This window comes from Benincasa hispida, unplaced genomic scaffold (genome assembly GCF_027475165.1).
Source record: "Benincasa hispida cultivar pf3 unplaced genomic scaffold, pf3_genome.v1.1 HicScf634, whole genome shotgun sequence".
NCBI classification, from domain to species: Eukaryota; Viridiplantae; Streptophyta; class Magnoliopsida; order Cucurbitales; family Cucurbitaceae; genus Benincasa; species Benincasa hispida.
In genome coordinates, this window is record NW_028326750.1 from 15,164 (window position 1) to 29,772 (window position 14,609).

The window sequence follows — 14,609 nt, forward strand, 5'->3', positions numbered from 1 at the left end:
ATTATACCGAATGAACCCTCATTCTTTAACTAATGGGTCCCTCCATTAAAGCCCATAGTTGAACTCCCCTCACTGTAGATATATTATGTTCACTCAATATAACCATGATCAGTAAGTCGATCCTTCACAGGTTGTTCGTAATCACAGTTGGGTCAAGTTCACCGTTTTACCCTTGTGAATACATCTTTTTTCTTAAGTTCCCACTGACCCTCTAATGAACAATTTGATTCATAATACTTATGAATCAAGTCCTTTCTCTATCATGAGAAGGCAGGCCCCCTATTGTTCTATCTTATAAGGCTATATCCCCAACTATTCATCCGATTTTATCTCCAAAATGGAAGGCCTTTGAGCAGTACTGTTGGACTACTCTCACCCATGCAGATCAATGGATAATCCCGAACAAACAGGAGTTCATAGCTAGCTCAAGATTAAGATCGAGTTAACCTAGGTTACTTAAAATGAAAAAGTCAGTTTTAACGGTAAACGGTCGTTATAAAGAAAAGTGACTATTTTGTGGTCTAGTGTATATGCAAACTCATAGCATAGGATGCCCCCACTCACATGTCTCTACATGAATTATCTATGGATCACATCATTTGTATTACCTACTAAATGGGTTGCATTCAATAGTGTTACCAAGATGAGATACCTAATTTCATCTATATACTTATCAGACCATTTAGGCTATATACTATTAACTTGATCCTATTTCTGTCACCGTATAAAGTTAAAGTATTCACACTATAGCCATGGATATGTTTATTGGATTTTCATAATAGAATGCAAAATCAACAACTTTAGTGAATAAGTTACTCAATAATATTTTATTAATAAATAGAATGTTTAACACGAACTGCGAGTTCTAGGACATTCCCAACAATTTCACCCTCCTCGAACTGTTAGAAGGAACTAATTCCTTATAAAGAATAACAAACGTGATTAGTGGCTCTCGAATCAAGTATCCAAGCATTATGGTCATATTTCACTAAACAAGTTTCTAGGACTAGTAAATCATATTTACCTTCCTTCTCTTTCTTCTTCTCAGCAAAGTACTTGGGGCAATTACATTTCCAGTGACCATTCACATTGCAGTGGAAGCATTTGCCCTTGTCTGCCTTGCCCTTGCCCTTGCTCTTCCCAGCAGTGGGAGCCTTCCCCTTCCCTTCTTTCTTTTTCTAGATCTTCTTGAAGATGATTGAGTAGAATTAGTTCTTGAGGATGAACTTTTATGGAACTTTTTGGAATGGGCAACATTTGTTTCTCCTCCTCCTAGTCCTTTACCATTCATAAGAGACTCATAAGTTTGTAACTCATTAAGAAGGGTAGTGATGGTATACTGTATTTTGTTCATAACCATATTGTTGTGGAATTGAAGGAAACTCTTCGGAAGAGATTCCAAAATAAAGCACACCTGACTTTGCTCATCGATGACTGCACCGTTTATTTCGACAACATTGAACTGAACCATCAGGTCGAGAACATGTTCTCTCACTGACTGTCTTTCTTCATGCATGCATTGTAAATGTACTTGAGAGCCTCGTGTCAGATCTGAATGGACAGTTGTCCAAACATCTCCTGGAGGGACTCCATGATCTGACATGCAGACATCATGGCCTCATGCTTCTTGGTAAGAATGTCAGACAGATTTGATAAAATGTAGATTCGGGCCTTATCATTGGCCTTCGTTCAATGGTCATAAGCATCCTTCAACGCTTGGGATGCATAGCGAGCGGGGACTGGAGGACATTCCTCTGTCAAGATGAGATGTGGATCATAAATAACCAGAATCGTATTTAGGTTAAATTTTCACGTCGCATAGTTTTCACCGATTAATTTTTCATTTTTAAGTAAGGAAATGATTATGGAAGACATGTTGAAATGAATAACAAACAATTGACCATATTAATTATATTTGTCTTAACCTATTAATTAATTATCCAATCAATTTAGTAAAAACACATGTAATCATATAACCCTAATTTAACTATTGATTTTGTTTCTGCAACGATACTTTAGAGGTTTAGAGCAACAGCCACCGAATGATTAGCTTCTCCTCTTCTAAATTGAGACAATCCCAGCCAATCATTAATACCATAATAACTCTTAGTCATATAGTTTTTAGCTACTGTTGTTTTGATCAAGGATTCATTAACTAGCTTAATTCATCCTGTAAGTGTGATCTTCTCATTTTCAGATCCCAGAGTTACGCTTCAACAGACTACTAAAAGGAAAGACAATGAAACCTTATCCATTGTTGGAGTCTATGTTGTTCTGACTCCCATAATCAGGCCCTCCGAAGGGATGGTCGCTCCAGGACGACACGCAGGTAGATTATAAGAATGTAACCTAATGGAGGAGATTGTAGAATACATTGACATGCGTTCCTCTCCCACTTACCATGAATACTTCTCCACTCGTTCCTCTCCCACTTACTATGAACACTTCCCCATTCATCTTGCTATTGAGTCATGCAAACACTTTCCGAAGGGAGGCCATGTCCAAGGCAACACGAAGCCAAGCATAGATCTCACAGTGTGAACTCTTAGGGACATGAGAGCTGAAATTTGATGTATCACATAAACCAATTTCCTCTTACTAAAGTATTCTAATATTTTTAGGGTTTTATTATACTTAGTAGAAAAATGGTTTATGAGTTTATCTAAGTCCTTTTATATTGCTCAATTTAACACCTATATTAAATGATTCAACAATACTTGATTTCATTTATTTCTTGAATAAAATAAATCCTTTATTGCATGCTTATAAAATATTTGCCCAATTCATCTTTCAGGTCGGTTCCCAGGTAGAGATATTCCATTTTCGCCAGCTTAAATACCCCGCCTAGACAAAACATTCCTAAGACAAAGGTCTCTCATGGACAATTATTTTATAAGTTTAATCTTTTAATGGAATTCATTTTAATTCTATTAAAATAAATTAAAGATTAACCTGTTTCTAATCTCATTAGAAAAACATCTAACATAAGTCTAGGTGAATTAATTTTAAACCATTTAAAATTAATTCGGACCTAATCTATCTGATTAAAAACATAACACTTATATTTTAATGCTTTATTAAAACCTATAAATCTGCATCCAATGATATTGATTAAATACAACAATTATATTTATCTAAATAATGGTATGCTCAATGCAAATCCCATTTTCATTTGATAAATATAACACTTATATTAATCATACATGAAAATCAAGCATTCACGTACATCGTTCCACCATTCATTATAACAATTAAAACATAGCATGATGCATGAACATGCTTAATGTGATCATACATCGTTATAACATTGCTTATATTATGATGCATGAGCATGCAAATTTAATCATGCATCCATAAAATATAACCCTTATATATAATTGTAATGCATATATATATATATATATATATATATCCTAAGGTGAGACTTTTTGAATCTATATGACGTACAATATGTAATATGTATTCAAACATTAATCTAAACATACATCCAATACGTAATTAAACTAATTTAAACAGCAAAAAATGGAACCAATTTTGGCACCCTAATGCAAAATTAATTAATATAACTATTATATCAATTTAATTAATTAATACTAATTGATTACATAAGGAATTATGTAAACAAAAAAAACACTTTAGCAGCAGCCTCCTCATGCGCGCGCCGCCACGATTCTGTCAAAGTTTATAGCGTCACAACGCTAGGGGCAACGTCGCAACACTACGACTTCCTTGTGTTCCGTCGTGCCTTTTAGCGTTGTGATGCTAAAAGGAAGAATGCCTCTATTTTACACGTTTTCTACTCTGAACTTTCCCCGAACACCTCTGTTTCTCCCAATTCTTTAATAACCGTTGCTTTATCGATTGACACGGACTTACAAACTCGAAGCAAGAATTAAAATGCCCAAAAGTACAACGGGCCCTTGCATTTTAATCAAGTTAAAAGGTAATCTAAGTACCAAAATTGAAACATCCAATCTTGCAAACCTTCATTCAAAATGCAGATTTAAAACCCCACCTCTAAACTGATTTGTCTAAAAAATACGAAGAACAAGGATGCAAGAAATTGGCTTTTATACCAATTGTTAGGATCGAATCTTGAGTGGAAGCATGTGAACGTCTTGCATTTCAATTTTTCGGTTTGAATGAAACAAAGCTAGCATAGAAAACAGAACCAAACAAGAGATAAACATGCAATAAACCAGCATGCTAATTGAAGAGTAAAAAGGAAAAGAAGAGTATCACATACCTTCGTTCATTCCCTAACTCTTTTGTGATTTCCTCGTCGTCTTCTCCGGAACGATTCTCCAACATACAATGGACACTACCGTATGTGAGACCTCGTTATTCTCTTAAGAATCCAAGGGTAGAAGAGTGATCTCTACACCTTGAATAAGGAAGAAGAATAGAGAATATGGATAAGAGAAATTTTGAGAATAGATTAATTTGGAGGCTAGAATTTTATTTTACCAAATGAATTCCCTTTAGAGATGTCTACGAGGCAGGGCGGGTCGGGGATGCCATTCCCCATCCTTGTCCCCGCTCCCCATTTCATTCCCCATCCCCGTGAAATTCTCCACGGGGATCCGAGCAGGGATTCCCCACAGGGTATTCATGAGGATCGAGTTCTCCACAGGGAATTTTTTTCCATTACATTTTTTTGTAAACAGCCAATTAATTTAAATCATTAATGTGAGCAAATTTTAATTAAATAATTAATTTTATCACTAAATTATTTATTATGATTAGTTTGATATGACAATTTGAATTTAAAGATAAATTACTCAAATTTTGGCCTAAAAAAACTAATTAATATTTTTTAGGAAAAAGAAATAAATATAAATCAAATTATTCACATATATAATCTAAATTTAAACATATTCATTATGTTTTCCAATAAATAATCAAATTTGAAATTTAAATGTAATATTTATATAATAATAATAATAACATAACATTAGATAACTATACTATTGAGGCGGGAACGAGAAATAGGCTAGGGGCGGGGGCGGGGATAGGGAATGCATTCCCCATCTCCGTCCCCGTTTAGCTCACGGGAAATTTTTTCCTCCACTCCCTCCCCCATTCCCCGCCTAATCGGGGAATGGGGCAGGACCTCATCCCTGTGGGAAACCGCCTAATCGGGGAATGGGACGGGGCCTAGGGAAAATTGGACATCTCTAATTCCCTTACCCTAATTTGGGTAAAATAACAAATTTATATGAAGATCTTCTCCATAGCTTTCCAGATTTTCTATTTGGGGTAATTTAATTAAATAACCTTTATTTAATTAAATAGTCCATTAATTAAATACCATATTAAATCCAATTTGATATATACATTTAATTAATTAATAAACACTATATACTTATTTTCTTCCACCTCTCAAAATTAATTAATTAATTCTTAATGAATCAAATTCATAAGAATTTAATACTTGAATCATATTAAAATATTTCTCTCTTAATTATAGATCAGGTCTATAATTAAACATTTCATATTAATCTCATTAATATGTTATTCCATCCATTGATTTAAACAATTCAAATTATTCCTCTTTTCCTTTAGTGAGCTAACAATGGGACCTTATGGATATACAAATTAGAAGCTCCAATAATATGAGATTAATTAATTAAACTCTTTAATTAAATTAATCAATATTCATTAACTATTGGACACTCCATTAAAAATCGATAGTTGCACTCTTCATACAGTAGATATATTTCTATGTCCACGAATATAGCCAATAATAGCAAGTTAGTCCTTCACGAGTGTCCATACACCAACTAGGTCAAATTATTGTTTTACCATTGGATTACCTCTATATCCTTAAGTATAGATGCTCCTCTAATGAACAACTTGTTTATGAACCAACCAATAAACAGAAACCCCTCTCGGGCCAATAGAGGGTAAAGCCCTTTGTTCAAGTTCTAAAGACACCATTTAAAGGAACACTCCTAGTTACCTGAAGTCGGGAAGGAGTGAATTTTATCTTGTATTATTATGTTTGACCACTCTCACCCATACAAATTAAAAGACAATCCCTCGTGAATAGGAGTTCAAAATACACTCAAGACTAAGACTAAGTTGCCTAGGTTATCCAATTAAAATAGGAACCAAACTAGTCAATGACGTTACATCTAGTGGTTACTATTTCGTGGTTCGGTCTTATGCAAACTCATTGCATAGGATACTTCACTTGCATGTCACCTACACGAACACATTGGAGCATTTCGTTTGTAATAAATACAAAGTGGATCATATCCACAGTATAAGCAGGATAAGGTATCGAATCTTATCCCTATACTATAGACCTTTAGGTTGTTTCTTGAACATTGATCCTTATATGTCTCCACATACAATTCAAGACTCATAAGACAACCCTAGATGTTAGTTATTGGGTTATTAAGACAAAAAAAAAAAAAATACAACACAATCAATAACATTTATTGAATTAACATGGATAACTCTTTAGTGATGACGGTCAGTTGATAACATTTACTATAGAGTTTTAGGGCATAAAACTTAACAGGTACCTAGGCAGCTTGAAGGAAACTTTAAGTTCAATCTAGTAAAAAAAACTTTTGAACTACATTATGATTTGATCCATGTTCATTATAAAGGGTATGTAGGCAGATTGAAGAAAATTCAAGTTCAGTCCAGTAAGAAAAAAAAAAAAAAAACTCAATTGAACTACATTATGATTTGATCTCTTTCTTTAAGGGTACATAGGCAACTTAAAAAAATTTAAGTTCAATCCATAACATATTATCCAATAATAATAATAATAATAATAAATAAAGGTGCCACAACCCCTTAATTGTGACATTACAAAATTGACATTGTTCATTCTCATTGAAGAATGAACTCTAAATTGAAGACTTTCATCTCTATTGGGGGCAAAGCAATAAATTGAAGATGTTCATCCCTAGTAGGAAGGTGATATAGTAAATTGAAGGCACACGTTACTTTGTAGAAGACTATACAATTTGGATGCATGCCAAAAAGGTCTTTGCTGAAATATTTGTTCAATCTTCTCTTTGCTCTCTTACATAAGAAGTTTTTTAAGTGTTGGGTGTTGCTTGCTTCAAGTTCAAGGCATCACCATACTAAATTTTGACACTTCATCTTCAACATTGGAGCTTCATTCACCTGAGGCAACATTTCATCTTCAAAGTTCAAGATCGAAAGTCGTTTTCCTCCTCTTCAAGTTTAGGGGCTTCGTTGATGCTCCTCCATCTTCAAGTTTAGGGCCTTCGTCGATGCTCCTCCATCTTCAAGCTTAGGGGCTTCGTCGATACTCCTCCATCTTCAAGCTTAGGGGCTTCGTCGATACTCCTCCATCTTTAAGTTTAGGGGCTTCGTCAATTCGATGCTCCTCCATCTTCAAGTTCAGAGGCCATTCTGGCATGGCTCACTTCATCTCTCATTTCAAAATCAATGACGTCTCTGCTTTATCTTCAAAGCTCAACGACGTATTCACTTCACCTTTAGAGCTTGGTGTCGATATTTTTGTCGTTGTCTCTTCTTCAAAGCTTGGGGTCAATGACTTTGGTCACCACCTTACTTTCAAGCTTGGTTCTTGTTTTCAAGATTTGTTGGTAACTTCATTGTCGCCTCATTTTAAGCTTTGGTGATTTCTTCGCTTCTACCATCCTTAAACCATGATGATGAGGATCAAAGAGTGACATAATAAGGTTGTTTAGACCTTTCTGAGGTCATTTCTATGTGAACCATGATAACAAGGATCAAGAAGTGGCATAATAAGGTTATTTAGACCTAGGGTCATCCCTATGTACATGAACCAAGTCGTGATGATAAGGATCAAAGAGTGGCATAATAGAGTTGTTTAGACCTTTTTGGGCTCATCCCTATGTGAACCAAACCATGGTAACAAGGATTAAGGAATGACATAATAGGGTTGTCTAGACTTTCTAGGGTCATCCCTAGTGAACCAAACCATGGTAACAAGGATCAAGGAGTGACATAATATGGTTATTTAGATCTTTCTAGGTCATCCTTATATGAACCAAACCACAGTAACAAGGATCAAGGATTGACATAATAGGATTATTTAGACCTTTATGAGTCATCCCTATGTGAACCAAACCATGGTAGCAAGGATCAAGGAGTGACATAATAGGATTGTTTAGACCTTCATGGGTCATCCAAACCATGGTAACAATGATGACATAATAGGGATGTTTAACCTTTCTAGGGTCATCCCTATGTGAACCAAACCATGATGATAAGGATCAAGGGGTGAGATAATGTTTGGACCTTTTTAGAGTCATCCTATGTGAACCAAACCAATCAACATAATAAGGTTGTTTAGACCTTTCTGGGTCATCTCTATGTGAACCAAACCATGATAATAAGGATAAGGAAGGACATAATAGAGTTGTTTAGACCTTTCTGTGGTGGTCAAGACATTTATGAAAAAAAATCTACCTATTACAAAGATATGCAGAAGTCGATAAGATAAAAAAATGTTACTCCTTCAAATGAAGGCATTAAAAAATGGGGCAAGTTAGTAAAAGAAATAATAAACAAAATCTCAAATAAAAAAGAAAAGAAGAAAAAAACGTGTAAAGGAAAGACAAAAGAAATAAAAAAAGCTAAAAGAAGGAAAAGAAGAAATCGATTTCGGCCATACTCAACAACGACGCTTAGATTAATGCAGGTATCTTGATCATGGCAGTAAAGGAAGGAAAAAGGGAAAAAAAAAAGATGAGCATAAAGAAAAAATCCAAAAGTGGACAAGAAAAGAAAAAGAGGAAAAAGAAACCAAAAGAAGGAAATAGAAAATAAAAGAAAAGTGGATGAAGGAGAGGAAGCAAACTAAATTGAGAAGAGAGTGGAGAAGAACAGGGATGGTGCTGAGAATTTGCCCCAAAAAAAAAAGAAGGATTAAGTTGACTTACCTTGGCAATTCAGTGAGTACAAATTCCCTAAACCAAGCAAGCACGAGTCTTGAAGCTTCAGTAGCTGCAATTGACAAAATATAACACGATTTAAAGGATGAGGAAAGGAGGATTCAATGCAAATCCAGAGTCATCTAGCTCGTTGCAAAAAAAAAAAAAAAAAAAAAAAATTAAGCATAATTGGCCAATTTATAGACAAATTTGTGATCTTGGATTGAAAGAAATATCTTAAATCAATTTGGATTTGAATTAGATTACAGAGAAATCTTGTTTAAATTTTAGTTAGAGTTAAATCTTTTCCTTCAAATTGGATTTGGGCATATTATCTCAAATTCAATTTATGGATTTTTTTATCTCAAGCCAAACTAGATTGTAGATAAAATCCTAAATTCATTCCAAATTAAAATTTGACGATATTTTAGATTTTATACCAATTCAAATCATCCAATTTTGTCTTCAAATCTTCCATTTTTGTCCTCAAATCAAATTATATTGTGGATAAAACCTCAAATTCATATCAAATTCGGTTATATTCCAAATTTTATCTCAAATTCAAATCATTCAAGTTTAAATTTTTATACTCAAGTCAAATTAAATTGGAGATAATACCTTCAATTTATCTCAAATTTAAATAGGGAACATAATCCAAAATTTTGTCCCATAAAATTGAGTGAAATTCAAATTTCATCTCCATCTTCATTCCAAGTTCAAGCCAAACACTTTGGATAGAAGTCCAAATTTTACTCCAAATTAAATTTTGAATTAAGTGGAGCATAAATTTTTCTCAAATTCAAACCAAAGTTTATGCCAAGAAAATCAAATCAAAACTAAACTTAAATTCGCGTTTTGATAAGTTGGCATAAAAAAAATTAGGTGTCAAACACACAAAATTCAAGTCAAGTCTATGTACCACATTCATAGTTTGATTAAATTGACATGTCAAATAGAGCAAAAATCAAGAATATATTACTTGTATTTTGAATTCAACTTTATCTTTTTCGAGATTCAGTCACTCATACATTGCATAAATCTCGAAAAAAATGGAGAAAAAATTTGGACCCATATATATATATAATTATACATAAGACTTATATAACTCTATTTAATAAAAAAAGTAAATAAATATTAAGATCCCATTTGATCCAATATATTTTTGGATCCAATATAGTTTCCTACGGTGGGATCAATATTAAGATCCAATAAGTTTCCTATATATTAACTATTATATTAAGATCCAATATATTAAATCATTTTCTAAAGAAAATTATAATAACTATAACTTCTCACGTTTTTAAGATTTTTTTTTAACTGTTACTAGGATTTACTAAAATGAGACAAGTTTGTGAAATTTGATTTGATAAATTCTTTTTTGTATGAGCGAACTATGATAGACTTTTTAAAAGAAAAATTAAAAAAACAACACAGTCAAAAATATTATTAAACAAAAATGTCTATTTAAAAAATAAAAGTACCTTCATATTTTAATTTATTTTTATTCTAAAATATAAATCTTCCATAGCCTTTTAACATTTCAATACAATAATAAATATAATAAAACGTATTACAGTAAATAAAAAGATCAAGAAGAGATAGATGAATCAAGCATGCAATAAAATAAATCATGCAATTATTGAATTAGAATAAACTTGTGAAATGTAATTATATGAAAGTGACATAATAACATAAAATATTACTTAATTTGGGTTGATGGTTGCTATTGAAGTAAAAGAATATATATATATATATATATATATATATATATATATATATATAAAAGGAGTATATATCTCAATATTTTGATTAAAGAAAAAATCTCAATCGTAAATAAAATTGTTTATATGTATGGACTACAATTTTATTGTGAATTTTATCTCGAAATTTGATAAGTGAAATTGAACGTTGTTTCCTTATTGGTAAGATCCCAAATTATAATTTTTTTAATATTAACTCAATCTTATCATATTATTGTTTTAGTTTTTTGTATTGTTACTCAAAATTAATTTTTTGAATTTATTAATGCATGATTTTAACAAATCTTTTCTTGAGTATGCCACTAAGTTAAGAATTTTCAAAAAGAAAAGTATAAACGTCAAACACAAAGTTTAGGGGAAAAAACTATTCATATTTTAAATATTCTATTTTTTTTCCTTAAAATACAAAACTTCCTTTTGTATTTAATATAAATACAAAAAAAAAATTATGACTTCAATATTTCTTTAACGAGAAATAAATATTTTTATCCGATAAATGGTTGCTATTTAATATAATACAAAACTTCCATTTTCAACCAAAGTTTGAGCAACTAAATCAAACAATAAGTTTAAAAAATCAATCAAATAATGCTCATAATAGTTCTATATATCCGATAATAATAGAAAAATAAATTTTAAAAATTGAACTTACTAATCTTAGAAAATCAACAAAAAAAAAAAAAAAAAAGACTAAATCTATAATGGTGGATTGAACTAAAATATCTATAATGATGGATTTGGAATTGAGAGTGAAAGAATCTATATAATACCCGGATAAAAAACTATATACAATAATAGTTTTCCCCTAAATTTATAATGGTAGATTGAATTTAAACATCTCCAATAATGGATATAGAATTGAGAATGAGAAGAATTTATAATGCTTGTAGAAAAAACTATGTATAGAATAATAATAGGGATATAAACTTGGAAATTAGCCTCATACATAGAAAAACAAAGAAATAAAATTTGGATTTGGATTTAGATTAGAGATTTCACAAACTATTCAATTTCGAATTACAAAAGACAATTTACTAGGAAATGTAGACAACACAAAAAGGAGGTCAATGCTATGCTTTTACCATCTTTACCATCATTTGTAGAGACTTGAAGGAGAAGTTCGGAACATATTGTAAATATGGAGCGAGTTGGTTACCACACAACCTAAGAGATGATCAAAGGGTATAATAAGTAGTAACTAACAAACAATCACATGAAAATGTGGGAGTAAATAGAATCTAATGAAAGGTATAATAAGTAGTAACTAACATGAGAGATGAGAGACTATGGTATAATAAATAGTAACTAACGTAAGACATGAGAGAGTAGTAACTAAGAGATGGAAGTGTATAATGGGAATTTGCTTAAAATTGAGGGGCAATATGGGAATATAAAGATTCTCCCATATGCTCCATTTAATATAGTATAGATAGATTATTTGGGTTCTACCATTGATGTAATTTTATCATTAATTTTGGTGTCTTTTGGTTAAAATGATCCAATGAGTTGTTGATTTGTCTTCTTAATTCCTTATTTAACAAGAAGTGATAATATCTTAACCTATCGAGTTTAAGGATCTATATGATGAAATTGGTGTTTAGATTCTAGGGCTTTTTTTCTTCTCCAAAATTCCATCTTCTTTAAAACAACGTTAAGGTTAGTCAATCTATGTTACTTAGATTCAGGGATGCAATAAAAAATTGAAAAACCAAAAATCTAAACCAATCTAATGGTTTGGTTTGATTTTTTAATATAAAATTGGACATGTTGATTTATATTTGGAGAAAACAAAAAAGTATTGATTTGAATCGGTTTTTTATTAGAAAAATAAATCAAAACCGAACCGAACCAATGATATATATATACCCTTGAAAGTAAACTTTTCATTAGGTATATTTTTAGTATTTTAATTATTATGGTGCGTGTATATTTGATAATTAGATAAAAACTAATTATTATGAAGCGTGTATATTTTTCTTTTTTATTTAGAAAAGTGGCAAGAAAAAAAATAAAAATATCAAATGTTAATTTATAAATAAAGAAATAGACCCAATTTTAATTTCAAATTAGTAAAAATGACCGATTCAAAACAAAGTGGAAATAAAAACAAAAAAAGTTGGGAGAAAAAATGAAAATGTTAAAAATCGAGAACTAAACCGATCCAAATAAAACCAATCCATTGGTTTTGTTCTTAATTGTCATTAGTTTGGATCACTTATTTATAAAACTAATTGATTTGGTTTCATTCTTGGTTGACTCCAAAACCAATAAAATCAAACTGATTATCATCCTTACTTAGATTAAAGGTAATTAATAAAACATTAATTATCATTTTTTGTAGATATGATTTGATCCTCCACTCCTACTATTTGTCTCTATTTGAAAAAGAAACAACAGCATTAGGGTTTCGGAGTACATGATTCTTAACATCGACCCAAGTTCTTTAATTTGTCTCTATTATATATATTCATATGTTTTTCTTTTATTCTTTTTTTTTTTTTTTCTGAATTTTTCATTGTTTCATTTTGTATGTTTGTGAAAAAAGAAATTTAAATCGTACATGCAGGAAATTTCGAACTTAGTCCCTATTAAAATAATAAGACTCATCATCATCATTGTAGATTATAGGAATCTCAAAAATTTACAACTACAATTTAATTCGTCTTACGGTGGGTTTATTTTTTATTTTTTAATTATAAAAACAAGTCATTTTAGTGTTTGTTAATCACTAAAAATATTTTTTGAAACATTTTATTAGAAAAATTTAAAGAAAAATGATTTTTTAAAAAAGTTTTTTTTCTTTAATCAATCTAAGATTTGTAATCTCCATCTAAAATTAAGTTTAATGTTCTGAATTTCTAATAATGTTTTTTTTTTTTTGGAACTATTTTGCAGCTCGAAATCTACATAAAATAAGTTATACAAGTGTCAAAAGTGAAGTGACAGATGAGGAGCTAAGTCCTGTAAATGATGATTCAGTTTATCATCTTGACTATACTCCGGCCAGGAAGAATCGTCCGGTCCATAACTAAAACGACGTCGGCCACCCAATCTACTTCTCATTATCCTATATATTTCTCTTTTCTCTTTTCTCTTTTCTCTTTTCTTTTTCTTTTTTAATATTTTAGTTAATACTTGGATGGGAATGGAGTGTATGTATTTATTTATTATATATCCTTAAAAGGAATTAATGGATTTTTGTTAATTCAACTTAATTAGTATATATAAAAGGAGCGTGTTTCTTTTTATGCAGACATTATTGATTATTTATTAACCTATGCTTTATGATTAAATTTAGTTGAGGTTCTGAGTGTGTATATATATATCATGGTTTAACTAATATGTGCCAATTACTAACCATTAAGTTTATAGGTCGAATTCTTTACTCCCAATTACATTAAAAGCAATATTGGATATATATAGTATATATATATATATATATATATATATATATATATATATATATATATATATATATATTTTGAATTACAATATAGATAAGGTGAATTAAAAAAGCAGTTTAGGTTAATAATAATTCAACCTAATCTATCCTAAAGGTTAAAGGCTTTTTAATCCATTGTTATACTAAAATAACAGTGAATTAAAAACAGGTTCACTATATCCATAAGTCTCTCTTCTTCTTCTTCTTCTTTTTTGTTTCTTTTTCATTCCTAATTTGAGTTTTCAATTTTAGCATATTGATTTTGAGTTTTTGACAAGTGAGTAACAATCTTTTCATTTCTAGTGTAACTAACTTTGCCTACCAACAATTAAAAAATAAAATAAAATATCATTTTGGTTAATATATTTTAAAGTTGTATTCTATTTTGTTCATCATCGCTTTGGTGCAGAATTTTAGGAAGCTCTTCGGAAGAGACTCTAGAATAAAACTGGCTTGATTCTTTTGATCTGTGATTGCTCCGTTTACTTCTATCAC

At 30.9% G+C, this 14,609-nt stretch overlaps 1 long non-coding RNA gene across 1 annotated transcript; it reads right to left on the reverse strand.

Moving 5' to 3' along the window:
• Positions 1 to 6,665: 6,665 nt before the first annotated feature.
• LOC150030062 (uncharacterized) lies at positions 6,666 to 9,164 on the reverse strand. Its single transcript, XR_016527188.1, has 2 exons — positions 8,922 to 9,164; positions 6,666 to 7,653 (listed from the first exon to the last, which is right to left on the reverse strand). It is a non-coding gene; the product is annotated as an uncharacterized LOC150030062 (long non-coding RNA).
• Between the last annotated feature and the right edge of the window lie 5,445 nt (positions 9,165 to 14,609).